This window comes from Rhinolophus hipposideros (assembly GCF_964194185.1).
Source record: "Rhinolophus hipposideros genome assembly, chromosome: 2".
Classification (NCBI taxonomy): domain Eukaryota; kingdom Metazoa; phylum Chordata; class Mammalia; order Chiroptera; family Rhinolophidae; genus Rhinolophus; species Rhinolophus hipposideros.
This window is the reverse complement of record NC_138048.1, coordinates 38,431,218-38,445,411: the sequence shown is the minus strand read 5'-3', so window position 1 is coordinate 38,445,411 and position 14,194 is coordinate 38,431,218.

The window sequence follows — 14,194 nt, the reverse complement described above, 5'->3', positions numbered from 1 at the left end:
TTCCCAACTTCCCTCACCTAAGTTCATGGGCAATTTGGGAAGACTCTTAGTGACAGAATTAAAATGTGAATTGTGAACAAAGGAAGAGGTTACTTCTCTTAGTGTTCCTTTTTCTTCCAACTGAAGGTGGAAGTGTTTTTATAGTTTCATTACTACACTCCTCAACTATCCCTCTCTTATTTGTTACCCCAGAATTAGAGCTATTTATTTATGTATTCATATTTTATTATTTTCACCTATTATATATGACAGGCAGTATGCTAGATTCTAAGGATACAGCAGTAAGTAAAATCTAAGACAAATTCCCTGTGCCCTTTATGCATACCTCTTAGAATGGGAAGACAGATAGACGTCAATAAAAGAATAACAAATATGAAATCTCCCTAAGATAAGTGCTACAAAGAGTATATGATGTTATGAAGATATTTAAATAAGGAAAATGGACCCAGTCAAGGAAGTAATAATCTGCCTGAATCTACAGAAAGATAAGGAATTAACTAGGCCAGAAAGGAGAAAGGGCTATATATTGGGTAGTAGGGCTATGTACTGGTTTGATTAGTGTCTCACCAAAATTCAGTCCACTTGAAACCCTAGAATGTGCCTTCATTTGAAAATAGGTCCCTTATAAATGTAATCAACTTAAGATGAGGTCATATTGTATTAGATTGGACCCTGATCCAATGACTGGTGTCCTTATGCAAGAAGGAAATTTGAACACAAAAATGCACACAGAGGGAAGATGATGAGAATATATATTGGAAGAAAACCATGTGAAGACAGAGGCAGATTTGGACTGATGTGTCTAAAGGCCAAAGAATATACGGTCTGCTGGCAACCACCAGAAACTAGGACAAAGGCATGGGACGGCTTCTCCCTCAGTCTTGAGAAGGAATTGACCCTGCTGACACCTTGATTTTGGACTTCTAGCCTTCAGAAATTTGAGAGAATAAATATCTGCTTTTCTAAGCCACGTAGCTTGCATTATTTTGTTACAGCAGCCATAGGAAACAAATACAGGGTATTAAAGATTTGGTCAAAAAATGTAGTGTGAAAATGCCCTATCGAAGCAGAAACCATGGTGCCGACAGTTGGGATCTTAACTGACTGATGTCCCCGGCTGTACATATTCTAAATTCACTCTCACATTCACTCTGAGGTTACATTTCCCAAGGCTGCTCCCAGCCAATGAACGATCATGGTGGGTGTATGAGTACGGGCCATTTCTGTGAGATGTGGGACTCTTTCTATGGATGACATTGGCTCAAGGACATCCATCAACCTGACTGAAACTTTCTTACAACTGTGCTGTAGTCTATGAATCTTCTTACAAAATCTTCCTTTCTTCCCCTCTCTCCTTCACAGGTGTCAGACCTGCATCATGGTATTAAGGCTTTCCTACCCTACCCAGGCTCCCTTTCGTTTACTTTTTCAGGTTTTCCCCCAATAAATATCTTGAATATCTTTATCCCATCTTGATGTCTGCTTCTCTGACGATCTGAACGAACACAAGTGGTGTCAGAAATGATCCAAGACAAGCAGGAAGATGAGGTTTAGGATAGTCTCACTCACCACCTGGAAGGCAAAGGAGATGCCACCCTGAGTGGCACGTGGGTTCTCAAATTGATTAAAGGTATCTATTGGAGAGAAACGCTCTGGAAGACATTTGAAAAATATGAGTGAAATGATGCTGTAGTTGTCATAAAAATACACCTTGCAGAGCTTTAACTACAAGAACTTAATTGACTAAGAGCTCCATATTCTGTTCACGAAATATACTACACTTAGCCCAAGGCTGTGCTTACCATAGCCTATTCCCAGCCACGGCATGAGCACTGTAGGATCTATGAGGCAGGCCTGCCCCTGGAAGACGCAGGACTGCTCTAATACACATATGGAGCTGGATGACGCTGTTAGCCATCCCAATGCTTCCTTAGAATTCACAGAATTCACAGCAGTCTAGGAGAATTTCACCCACTTTCTTGCCCTCTTATCTCCATGCATTGTCATCTCAGAACTCCGCGACTTCCTTTGACTCCTCTTCCTTTTTTCTCTCAGACATTTTCCTAATAAAAACCTTGCACATTTAATTCCATCTTGCTATCTGCTTTTCACAAAATCCTGAAAGGACGATGGAGTTGGATGTTTACTGCTATATTATATTGTTTCCCAGAGGGATAACAGCTATAAACAGCTATTAGAAGCTAAATGTAAGAGCCATAGAGCCTCTTCGTTAGATTTTAAAGAGGCCCTATGTTTCTCAGTGGAAGAGCTGACACACTTAGCACCAGAGAATCTGATAACATCTGATAACATCTCAAAGATCCAAAGAAATTTAAAGAGTCAGCTGAGGTGGGTAAGTCTGTCATTCTAAGGTCAGGGTCTTAATTGAGAAAATCTTAGCATCATGAAATATGGTGGGATTTCCTCAGGATTTGGAAGCACTTTTTCAGGACATGAAATTTAACTGTGTGGCAAAGAAAAACAGAGGATGGGACAAAGTTGCTGTTAGGGTGGCTCTTAGAAGCCTCTAGAAAGCAATGGCTAAAGCTAAGTCCCCAGAGTGACACTATTCCTTTAGGAAACAAACCAGACACTCGGTGACAAGTCAACTGCACTTCTATCTTTTAAGGGCTAACAGCACATTGACACCCAAATAGATACTTATTCCACAGATGAATGTGGCTTTCTTGCTCTCAGAACCTTAACCTGCACCACTGTTCAAAAGGTACAGAACACTTGATCCACAATTAACGGAATCCCAGTGTAGCTTATGATGAGGGACCCACTTCTTCAGTGGGTGCATCAGTGGACCCATGACCATCCTGAGTGATATCACACATCACACTACAGGCAGCTGGCCTGAAAGAGCACTGGAATGGCATTTTTAAAGGCATAGCTAAAAATCCAGTATGGAGAAAACATTCTAAAATAGATTAGCATGTTGTCATTTAGGGTAAATATATTCATTAAACTAAAGATCTCTATATGGTACTATTTCCCCAGAAAGAAGATTATATGGATCCAGAAACCCAAGAGTAGTTGGAAGAGTGACTCCATTGGTTATCACTCCAAATGATCCACTGGGAGATACTGGAATTCCATCCCCACACCATTGGGATCTGTAGGGTTGGAAGGCCTGGTTTCCAAAATGTACCAGATCATTGAAGAGTCAATTTTAGAATAGATGTCCAGATCCCCCATGATCTAATTAACATCCATAGAATGCTGCATTTACAAACTATACAAAATATTCTTTTCGAAAGCACACGGTATATTCATCAAGATAGACCATATAGAATATCACAGAAGAAAGAGTATGAAGCTGCAAGAAATTGTCCCTCCACAAAAACAACTAATGATCTGAAAAGAACTGCCTGAATCAACTATTTTGACATCAAGGTTTGAAAGCATGGGACAGTCCCTGAAGTTTGGATACAGAAACAATTTCTCTGGAATCCAAGGATATAATGGCTATGGAAGATGGGAACAAGGACCAGCTGAGGCTACGAGCGGTGTACTTGGGGCTCCTTGTGTATGGGGATCAGCAAGTAAGAAGAGTAGTCACCATCCTGATAGACGTAATTAAACATCATCAGCCAGAGGAGGTACAAACAAAAACTGTTACACAATTTAACCATAAAGGAATATATAGATCTAGGTCATTGACTTAGGCATCTCCTAGTAGTACTTTGCCCATTGTTGACAATGAATAAATATGTATAGCTAATCCTGGCCTGCAAAGGGTATGCCTGCCTAGGGCTCAGACCACTGAAGAATGAAACTTTGGATGACACCACCAGTTAAGTCTCTATAACGTGCCTAAGTGCTAGTTCAGGATGAGAGTGAAGAATAGCAAGGGAGGGTTAAGTATCAGTTGCAGCCCTGAGACCAACTACAGAAATATGGATTCTAGTTCTTCTCATTAACCTTCCTCATTTGTGATGTCCTTCAGAGATAAAAGCCCCAAGGGACTATGAAGAAGCTGTTCCCTGAATATTCATGGAGCAATAGATCTGTGTGTAGCCACGAGTGGACATGGTAGCCATCAAAATGAGCTTCTCAGTAGCATAACTGACTGACAGCCTGAGTTGCTTCTCTTCTGGATCCTGGCCAACTTCTAAGCACGTGTTAATGTTAATGTTCACGCTAATGCAGGCTCATTTCTGTGAGACAGAATTCTTAAAACAGGAGACTTTGGCTCAAGGACTCCTTATCAACCAGGATGAAGCCTTGGAACTCTTCTGGAATCTCTGGTTTTTCCTCTGCTTTTCCTTCACAGGTATTAAGCCTGTGTTGCAGTCTAAAGGTTCTCTTTTTCTTGTCTGTCCCCTGCTCTCTAGCTTTCTCAGTCATCACTTGCACATCTACTTCTGTCTTGACATCTGTTTCTTGGAGCACACAAGCTAACACAGTGTTTGAGAGGAACTGAAACAGCAATGTGATGGGAAAGCAGAATGAGGAGAGGTGATGGTGCCAAAACAGACTAAAGATGCAAGTAGACCCAGCTTATCAGACCACATAAAGATTTATGATTTGGATTTTTATCTTTATCCTAAGAAAAATGAGAAATCTCTTTAAGAGGCCAATGCCAAGGAAACCCTGTGTAAAATGTTTACTTGAAATATAAACAGTTCAGAATTGTGTTCATACAAACACCCACATAAAAAAACACATTTGTATATTTTTCTTCAGCTACAGTTTCCTCAGTGAACTATAGGAAATACAACAGACAATCCCTAAGCTACTAAGTCTACGAATAATAACAAGTCATCAATCTTCAATAACAATTGATATCAATAAAAAGACAATTAAAGAGAGACTTCATAAAATGGTACAAGTTGATCTTTCTTGGCTGCAAGAAAAAAAAAAAACCCTAATGACTTAAGCAAAAAAAAACAATATCTTTGGAATAATATTAATAGTTTATAGAATTGATGAAAATTCTGGAGACCCAAAGTCATGGCTGTGAAAATGTACCTTAGGAGCCACCCTGTCATTCACATCAGACCATGCTTTCTCCAAGCTGTTCAGCCAGTAACAGCACAGGAGATAAACTGGGCTATTCCCAATGTGGGCTTTCTCTGATGTGCAACTTTTTCTTAAGGATCTCCCATTGACCTGACCAAAACTGTCTCAGAAATACTGTCCTCCTTTTCCCACCTCTTTTCATAAGTGTCAGGCAGGTTTGAAAACTGTACTGTTTGATTGCTGCTTCCTCCTGCTTCTTCAATCTCTCCAGGCACTTCTCCCTATTATATGTCTTCCACATCTTAACCCAGCTAGCATATGCTTCTCAGATGATAACAAGGCTTTAAAATGGACCAAAAAAAGCAAGGGAGAATGACCGAGCCATAAAACCACCACCAAGTTCACCCCATAGGAACAGCCAGGTGGCACAATGCTGATGAAAACACATCACTGTTTTCCCAGTATCATCATTAGGAGCAGTCAGTACTGCTCCTGCTAGACTCTCCTGTCTCTCCTGTGGCCACCTCCATCATGATAAATAGCTTCTCAGTTGTACCTGCTCTTCACATTACTCCCTCAATATTCAAAGTCCCAGGAATTAGTGAATGATTGACTGATCCTGAATATGGGGATGGGCTGCCAATGACAGGAAAAGAAATGTTGATCCTTAGATTTTTCTTGAAGAAGGCAGTGTATCGCATTCTACAAATAGAACTACAAATAGTTCATGCAATGAGAAGTTAAACTAAAAAGTAGAGGATTAGACATTTAAAGGCAAGCAAACAGAAGTATTTACAATTGCAGACCAAAACTTCTTGGTTGAAAAAAAAAAAGTTTTAGTTAGGATTTCAAAAGTAAAAATTTTATTTTAAAATATGCATATCTTGTCACATATTTAAAAGAAAGTAGGCTATGCATTGATTTTTGGAAATTATGAATCGTTTATATGCAATTAATCCAGCCAAATTTCTTCTTTTTAACATTTTATGAAATAAGTTTATTCTGATTCTTCAGACATATTTTGTTTTTTTTTTACAATTAAGACCTTTATTAACAGGTGCTTGCTAATGACAAATGTGTTTTTTAATAATAAAGAAAGACTTTTTTTTTCTCAATACACTTTAAAGGTTTTTAAATTGTTCCATATTTGGTCAAGATGAGATTTTTAAGAACTTCATTTTTATTTTGTAATAAAAGTATACAACTTAATTTTTTCAGATATACCTGTGACATTAATGTCTTTAACACTAAATCAACCTTTTAGATTATTAGTGTGCTTTTTAGAACACATCATCCCTTTAAAATTTGTGAGATAAAATCTTTTCACGGGTATGATTAATGATTGTATCCCAAATCACAAACACCTTTTTTTATATCTTTAAGGCAAGTTACGGTTTTCATTTTTCTTCTTTGTAAATATTCCTGATCTCCACAATGAAATTATTTATTGGGTAGTTGTTTTTTATTGTTTGTTTGTTTTTAGTTTCAGGTGCACAAGACAAAGTAATACTTAGACGTTTATCTTTTATATCTCTCACACTGTGTGAACCCTCCTCCCCCTATCCACTATCCCTCTGACATCGCACACAGCCATTGCATTTACACTGTCTGTATTCCTAAAGCTGTACTCCGCTTCTTGTAAGTATGTACATACATATATATACATATATATATATGTATATATGTATATATACATATATTAAATTGTATATACATATATACGTGTATACATATATGTGTATATATATATAAAATTATAGTTGGCATTCATTATTGTTCAGCTTCAGGTGTACAGTGCAGTGATCAGGCATCTACATCATCCCTGATGTGGTCTTCCAAATGGGACAATTGTCCTTCAGATACCCTACAAAATCTTTATAACATTATTGATTACTTTCCCAAAATTAATTTTCAAAACCCTGTGGCCATCTTGTGGTTACCAACTGTTTTCTAATCCCCTCACCTCTCCCTTACCCCCACCCCCCCTCCCATCTAATAACCCTCAGTTTTTCCTCTATGTCTCCAAAACTGTTTCTGATTAGTTCATTCACTTATTCTTTTCTTTAGATTCCACAAATAAGTGAGATCATATGGTATTTGTCTTTCCCTGTCTGACTTATTTCACTTAACATAATGTTCTCTAGGTCCATCTATGTTGTTGCAAATGGTAAGATTTCTTTCTTCTTTGTGGCTGTGTAATACTCCATTGTATAAATAAATATACCACAGTTTCTTAATCCAGTCATCTACAGATGGGCATTTCGGTTGTTTCCATGTCTTGACTATTGTGTATACTGCTGCAGTAAACATAGGAGTGCACAGAGATTTTTGAATTGGAGTTTTGGATTTCTCCAGATAGATACCTAGGAGTGGAATTACTGGATCATAGGGTAATTCCATTTTCAGATTTTTGAGATACCTCCATACTGTGTTCCATAGTGGCTGCACCAATCTGCAATCCCACCAACAGTGCACAAACGTTCCCTTTTCTCTACATCCTCGCCAGCACTTGTTGTTTGTTGATTTATTGATGATAGCCATTTTGACTGGGGTGAGGTGGTATCTCATTGTGGTTTTTATTTGCATTTCTCTGATGGTTAGTGAGGTTGAGCATTTCTTCATATGTCTTCTTGCCTTCTGTATGTCCTTTTTAGAAAAATGTATCTTCATATCCTCAGCCCATTTTTTAATTGGGTTGTTTGTTTTTTTGGAGTTGAGTTTTTCATAAATTTATGATATTAACCCCTTATCAGATGTATCATTAGCAAATATCTTTTCCCATTCAGTAGGATCCCTTTTTGTTTTATTGATGGTTTCCTTTGCTGTGAAAAAACTTTTTAGTTTGATGTAATCCCACAAGTTTATTTTTTCTCTTACTTCCCTCGTGAGAGGGGATATATCAGTAAAACCTTACTCCGGGTAATGTCTGTGAAGTTTCTTCCTATATTTTCTTCTAGGAATTTTATGGTTTCATATCTTACATTTAAGTCTTTAAGCCATTTTGAATTTATTTTTGTATATGGTATAAGGAGGTGATCCAGCTTCATTTTTTTGCATGTGTCTGTCCAGGTTTCCCAGCACCATTTATTGAGTAGACTGTCTTTACCCCACCATTCTTCCATTGTCGTAGATTAAATGGCCATATAGGCATGGTTTTATTTCTGGACTCTTTATTCTGTTCCATTGATTTATGTGTTTTGTTTTTTTTAAGCGAGTACCATACTGTTTTGATTACTATAGGCTTGTAGTATAATTTGATGTCAAGGAATTGATATACCTCCCACTTTGTTCTTATTTCTCAAGATTGCTGAGGCTATCCGGGGTCTTTTATGGTCCCATGTAAATTTTAGGATTATATGCTCTATTTCTGTGAAAAACGTTGTTGGTAGTTTGATAGGAATTGCGTTGAATATGTATATTGCCTTAGGCAGTATGGACATTTTAACTATATTAATTCTTCCTATCCATGAATGTGGTGTGTATTTCCATCAATTTGTACCTTCTTTCATTTCTTTCTTCAGTGTCTTATAGTCAGATCTTTATTTCTTTGGTTAAATTTATTCCCAGGTATTTCATAGTCTTTGAAGCAATTGTAAATGGGATTTTTTTTTTTAATTTCTCCTTCTGATGTTTTATTATTGGTATATACAAATGCAACTAATTTCTGAATATTAATTTTGTATCCTGCTACTTTACTAAATTCATCTATCAGCTCTAATAGTTGCTTGGTGGAGTCTTTAGGGTTCTCTATATATAGTATCATGTCATCTGCATATAATGACAATTTTACTTCCTCCTAACCGATTTGGATGCCTTTTATTTCTTTTTCTTGTCTGATTGCTCTGAATCCAGCCAAATTTCTTATTAACCCAAAGTAATACTCTTACATTTTAACTTTTAAAACAATAATAAAAATGGTCATTTCTGCAAATTATTCAAGGACCTTATCAATTTTCCCAATAGATTTCCATAATCCTTTGATATTCAAGTCATGCTCTTTGAAATACCAATCATTTCATTGTTCTCTCACTTTATTTTAAATTGGCTTAAATTGTTACTCAAGAGACAATAGAGTGTTGTGTGCTCTGGTTCAGATTGTGTGCATTTGATGTCTAGCTAGCTCATACGCCTTTGAGCTAAATTACAGACAAGTTACTAACCTCTGTGTAAATTCTTTTCTCCATCTAAAAAATGGGCATAATTAAAGGACCTCCTTCATAAGTTTGTTGTGAAGACTAAATAAGTACACGTCTTAGAGCAGTGCCTATTGTATAGTAAGTGTTCAATAAGTATAAACTGCTATCATAATCTTTATTTGATAATATTTTGTCTGAGATGTCAGAATATTTTCCTTGGACTTCCTGAAACTATGCATCAGTTATAAATTTTGCAGTTTCAATTTGCAACTGACTTCCTTTCTCAGTAATATTTTGGATGGTCAAAGTAGATGATAGACAGACAGACAGACAGACAGATAGATAAGATAGATAGATGAGATAGATAGATGATAGATAGATAGATAGATAAATAGATAAGAGATAGATATTGATAAATAAATAGTGATAGATATGTCTGTATGCACATTAGCAAGAAATTTATTCAAATGCTGACAAATTAATTGGTGTGATGGGTTAGGATAAATGTTATATTAAACTAAAAGGGATGTTTTGAGTAAGAACTAATTCAATAAGTGGTGGTTTAATTAGGGAATGTTTTTATACTACGATTACATTTGTATGTGTTTCTCTAATGGATTTATGGAAAAGAGAATCACAGTTATGTAGTAAAACAAGAAGGAAGTGGTAGAAGAGGGAGATTCTGGCCCAAAGTTATATTTTAAAAGTTTTTTTTTAATTACTAATTTTTCTCTTAGTTACTAGTTTGAAAATACTATTCTAGAAAGTAAAAATGTTTTCTTCCTATTCTAAAATTTGCAAGAAGCTCATAAAAAATAATATTCATTCAGATAAATTTGGTTTTAAATACCATTATCATGAAAGATGTTTACAACACTATAGAAAATATTTTGTAAGAAAACCACACATAAGATTTTTTGAGGGTCTCAGAGAGCTTCATTAATTTTTTAAATCTAATTTACTATCTAAGTCATGACAAAGAACTTTAGAGAGCTTTTTTTTTTTTTTTCTAGTTTTCTTAGGGCAGAGACTAAAATCCTTAGTGCATCATATAAGGAAATTCTTACCTCTCCATCCTCATTTCAGTCTTCTAGTCTTCCAGGAAAGCAGTCTTTTCAAATTTCCTGTTGCAGATCATTCTCTCTCTAGCCACAAAAGCTTTGCACAAGTTATTCCCTCTTCCTAGATTGTGTTTCCCACACTGTCACTCTTACCTATTAACTTGTACTCATTCTTAAAATTTCAGTTCAATTACTATGTTCACAGGGAAATCTTCCCTGATCTTCAATCTTTCAGCACTCTCAGAGAACTATGGTCCTTTCCCTCAGGACTATTCTTTATTCATTTGTTACTAGTGGTTAATTCTTATTCATTAGTTACTAGAGGCAACTTACTTTCCATAGCTGATAAACATCACAAAAGTATAGAGCATATCTTTTCTGTTCCTAACTCTAACCCAGTGACTAGCAAATTTCTGGCCACACAGTAGGTGCTCAATATATATTTATCATGTAAATAAAGAGATATTTTTATGCAAAATAAGTTAATGAATGGGCTACATTGACTCAGTGAGCCTATTGAAATTCATGCAGTTTTGTGTGGGTGTATTTTAAGAAAAAAGAATCAATGATTTTTGTTAAATTTGCGCTAGAGTTTTAAAAATAAAGATTGAGAACAATGAAGATTCAGAGAGTTCAAGATTCTTCCCCAAATCAGTGAGCAAAAAACCAGAAAGCTAAGGTTTATATACTACACACTGTCCTAGGAGCTAGGGATTCAGGAAGAAAAGACATAGACCATTTCAGATGCTACTCACAGAATGATGTTTACAATGAAGAATGCATTCATTGAATACAAAATATTTCCAAAACTAAAATAGAATATTCCTATCTATCAAGTCAACAAGGAAAAAAATACATACATACTCATATACATATATATATATGGCCAAAAAATGTATACAAGTGGACACTGGTCAACGTTGTTCAAGCAGTAGTTTGCCATAATCAGAAGTGTCTGGATGCTGATTGTAACCACTTTGAGCACCTCTTCTAATTGCAGAAGTCAATTACATCTTTTTTATCAGTATATATTGACTTATATTCATCTTTTGTTATCAGCACATATTGAGTATTATAATTTTAATACAGTTTTCCTGTCTTAAAATGTGTACACATTTTTTGGCACCCTCTGTATATACATGTAAACCCATTTATGAATTTTTACAGAGCGTCTTAGAGCCCTATATATTTGGCCCTTTCCAACAACTCGGTGAGTTGTTTGTATAATCTTATATCCCCCATTTTTCAAATAAGGAAGCTAAGATATCAGTAATTTATACAAAATTAAACATCTATCTAGCATACTGAGAAGTTATGGTAGGGACCAGAACCCTGGTATTAGTGGGATCTTCTCAATAAACATACCGCAGTAATGAAATATTATTTTAGGAAATAGAAAATTCAAACTTTTTGCTGCTATACAAAAGATACTTTTATCATTATGATAAAAGTATGATGATAATGATCATGATGTCTTACATATATTCTCTATTGTTATGCTGAAGAACTCTGTCTTCTCCTTGTCAATGAATGGGTAATACAGATATTATCTATATTATCTAAGGTAAAAACAAAAAGCAGGATCTTAGGCTAAGGTAATAGGGACAACTATGACACCTGGTCCAATTCATATTATGTTTCATAGGCAAGCCTACTTCTGAGGTTCATCAGCAACCCCTTTCCCACTTCCTCCTTGACTAGTCAAATTCCACATACTTTCAATGTGTAGCTCAATTCAATTCCTCTTTGATTAGTATTCAATGCAGCATGTCAGCCCATACCAATTTCTCCCTTCTCAAATTCCTTTAGGTCAATGCCAGTCTATTTTTATCCAACAAAAACCAGATATTTGCATTCATAACCTACTCTCCCTAGATATGCCCTTGATTTTGATACCCCAACACATTTTTCAACAATATAAAGCAAATATAAAACATTTTTTGACATAGCATGTATAATGATAGCTACAACATATGAATAAATAATAACAGCCTTTCAAAATGCTAAAACATGGACACCTGTAACATAATAATAGCTAACACTACCATAGTACTTGTCATATATAAGGAACTCTAAGGCATTAATTCTTCACAACTTTGTAAAGTAGGAATAGTAGTATCCTCATTTTATAGATGAGGAAATAAAAGTATAAATGAGTTAAATGGCTGGCTCAAGAAAATAAAACTAGTAAATCACAAAGCTAAGACTTGAATTTATGCAACCTAACACCATGGCCCATGCTTTTAACAAAAAGTTCACTTTTAAGTTGTAAGCATAATTTTGAGACCTTATGTAACGCAGGGTCTCAGTTCCCGCTCCCCACACAAGAACACAGGACATGGTGAGGTCAAAAAGGAACAACAACGGAGCCATAGATAGGAGAGTCTTACCACTATATTCTCGCTGACTGCTGGTTGAGACATGAAAGCAAACATCTGCCAGTACCCCAACAAGGGGTCATCCTGCACCCCTGTCTTGCTGGTGACTGGGTGAGACACAGGAAGTAGGATCAACACTATCCACAATCCACAATCCACTTGCTAACTGCACTTCTTAGCCACAACCCTCCGTCAACTTCTCTACCGACCAACGACCCCGCTAGCGTAGCCACGGCACTTATATTAATGGCTAATGGCTAACTGGTAACAGCTGATGGCCACCCAGCCACAGTGGATGGCCATCTGATTACAGCTGATTGACATTTAATAAACAAGCCAGCAACTTTCCACGTTAGGCATAGAGCCTGGAAACTGTTCTCTGGGACTCTGTCCCCACACTTTACCATCTATAACTTCAATTCTTAATTCACCATCAAAAAATCATATATATCAGCTTGCAACTGAGATATTATTGCAAAGATTTTAACATATGAAAAAAGTAAATATTTCAAAAACTTAGATAATTTAACTTCTATTAATAACAATTTTCTTATGTACAGTGTGCAACTGATAAATTAACAAACATAAGCCTAGAGTTACTTACTTAGATTTTAAAAATGACTGCTTACTGCAGTAGATTTGCAAGCAATATGAAGATACAGCCTAGTGTTTTTATGCTGCTCTTTGATGCCCATAATGTTAAGGCAGTTGCTGGATATGTAGTAGGTATTTAATTGGTAAAAACTTTCTGACTTACCTTGTTAATTCTCTAAAAAGATAGTGTTTCAAACTTGGCTGTACATTAAAATCAACAAGAGAGCTCTTTAAAAAGCAAATATCAAGACTTCACTCTCCCCGAGATTGATCCCGATTTATTTTACCTTGGGTGGGTACAAGTCTTAGGTGATTCTCACGTGCCGTGAACCCTGAGAACCAAGGATCCAACAGGTGGTTACTTTCAGAGTAACTGACTCTGGAGGAAGGAGGGAGAGCCATTAGTGATAGAAGAAGGAAAAGAGTAGCAACAGGAAAGAATAAAGGGAAGGAGAAATTTAAAGAAAACGTCATTCATTTATACCATTCATCTTAAAATAACCCTACAACTAATTATAATTTTTTCCTACAAATGGGCTCTTTGCAATGATTTATACCTTACATTTTCATGTAATATTAGAGTGTATGCACTTTCCATCTCCAAAATACTTCCTCAAACCTTAATTTTAGATTTGGGATAATATTGGGGGGGGGGACTTTTTCTTTTTAACCTTAGAATTAAAATCATTGTCATGAAGGGTGTCATGCGGGATCTCTCCTGGGGTCTCTGTTCCCAATCCCCACATAAGAACGCCACATATGGTGAGGCCAAAAAGGAACACCCACGGAACCAATAGATAGGGGAGTCATACCAGTATATTCTCGCCGGAGGCTGGGTTGGAGACACAGGAAGCAGGAGCCACACTATCCACAACCTGCCGTCCACTTCTCTCTACCAACCAATCTCACTTGCTAGATGCAATCCACTTTGTTAACTGTAATCCGCTCCTGCCAGCTCAGCCACCATCCTCTTGCTATCCCCCATTTTCTGCTAGCATAGCCACAGCAGTTGGGGGATAGGCTATATTTACATATGTTATAATTATATGTTATAATA